Genomic DNA, 850 nt, shown 5'->3' on the forward strand with positions numbered 1-850 from the left:
GCACTTGCCATGGCATGGTTGTGATAAGCTTATGCAAATGTCACTACATTTATTTGTATCCAAAGTTTAATTCATTTTTCACCAAGATTGTAGTGATGATGGGAGAGTTAGACCACTGCATAAAGTCTTCTCCAGCTGATACCAAAGATTCCCAATGAGGTTAGGGTCTGGACTCTGATGGCCAATCCATGTGTGAAAATGTCCCCTTGCTCCCTGACCCACTTTCATAACTTGAGTCCGATCAATCCTGGCATTGTCCTCTTGGAATATGCTTGTGCCATCAGGGAAGAAAAAAAAATCCATTGATGGAAAAAACCTGGTTATTCAGTATATTCAGGTAGGCAGCTGACCTCATTTTTAGGGGACGCAACGTTGCTGAACAAAGTAATTATCCAATGGAAGGATATTTGCTTAGCTAATCCAGGTGGTGACATTTCTGGCCAGGCAGTGTATTAAAAAGTTTTACCCCCAATTGTAAGTCTAGATGATCCCAGGTATATGAAGTCTATAGTGGGCTTGACTACAGCAATAAGCTGAACCTCTTCCAACTTAAATCCCTCCCCACTATCTACCGAAAACCACAGAGCAGTCCGCAGCATTAGGGTTTTCTGCCTTAAATAAGCTCAAACAAATCCTATCATATATCAGTTCTAATGTGTGGAAAATGTATAAATGATTTGGTGACAAGTTCTGGGAGGAGATTAGGGATCTTGTGTCCTTGATCTCGAACAGCAGCACAAAAGGAAGACTATGTAGATACCTTATATCAGTGGCCCTATGTTCGTAATAAGGCTAGATTTACAAAATAATTCAAAAAGGTTTTATATCATTTCTTCACCCCCCCCCCCCC

The sequence above is a fragment of the Nanorana parkeri genome, unplaced genomic scaffold, assembly GCF_000935625.1.
Source record: "Nanorana parkeri isolate BGI_ZX_2015 unplaced genomic scaffold, ASM93562v1 scaffold76, whole genome shotgun sequence".
In the NCBI taxonomy this organism is placed as follows: Eukaryota; Metazoa; Chordata; class Amphibia; order Anura; family Dicroglossidae; genus Nanorana; species Nanorana parkeri.